We start from the raw sequence: 780 nt of genomic DNA, 5'->3' as shown, positions 1-780 counted from the left end.
ACTAATACTCTGATAAGTAGTATTTATATATCTATTAGGTTAGAAACTGTATTATAGAGCTTCTAATCAGTAAACAACAATAAAAGTAAAAGGTATCTGAAAACTGATAAAGAACTACTATTTATATAAAACATAATATATTCTTATAATTGGTAGGGTTACAAATTCAGCTCATTTCCATTATACACAGAATGTTTCTATACACTGACTCTGTGTAATGCTATTAAACTGCAAAACTATACATATCTCTGTGGAGTTGAATATTGCTTACAGAAATGTATGTTATCTTTTGTGACCAGAAAGTGATATTATTTTATAGGAAGGACTATTATACTGAAATTTGGTTGTGACTTGTTGTTTAGTTGTAAGTGACATTTTGAGCCATGCAAAAGAATTTTAAAGGTGACACCCTTAAAAAATATATTTATTGTTATTTATTGATCTGATGAATTTACTTTAATTAACACTTATGCTGTGAGAGACAGCTTGCTGTGGCAGAATACACTGTTTAAAGATTAACAGGTAGCTTTGTATGTGCTTATGTTGCTTAAACTAATGCTTTTTTTATAATTGTCTTGTCCATTACTTTTGTTTGAATATTAGTGTTATTTGACAAAGGGAAACAAGATTGAGACATATTTTCATAAGCTACTAAATGGAATACTCTTGCATTTTTTGCAAAAATATTTTGAAGTGAAATGTATTTTAAAAATAAATCTTGTAAACAAATATTTTCCTGTGCTTTTTACTTGAGCCTTATAATATAATAATTATGAAATC

This window comes from Penaeus monodon, chromosome 15, assembly GCF_015228065.2.
Source record: "Penaeus monodon isolate SGIC_2016 chromosome 15, NSTDA_Pmon_1, whole genome shotgun sequence".
Lineage (NCBI taxonomy): Eukaryota > Metazoa > Arthropoda > Malacostraca > Decapoda > Penaeidae > Penaeus > Penaeus monodon.
This window is presented reverse-complemented; position numbering follows the sequence as displayed.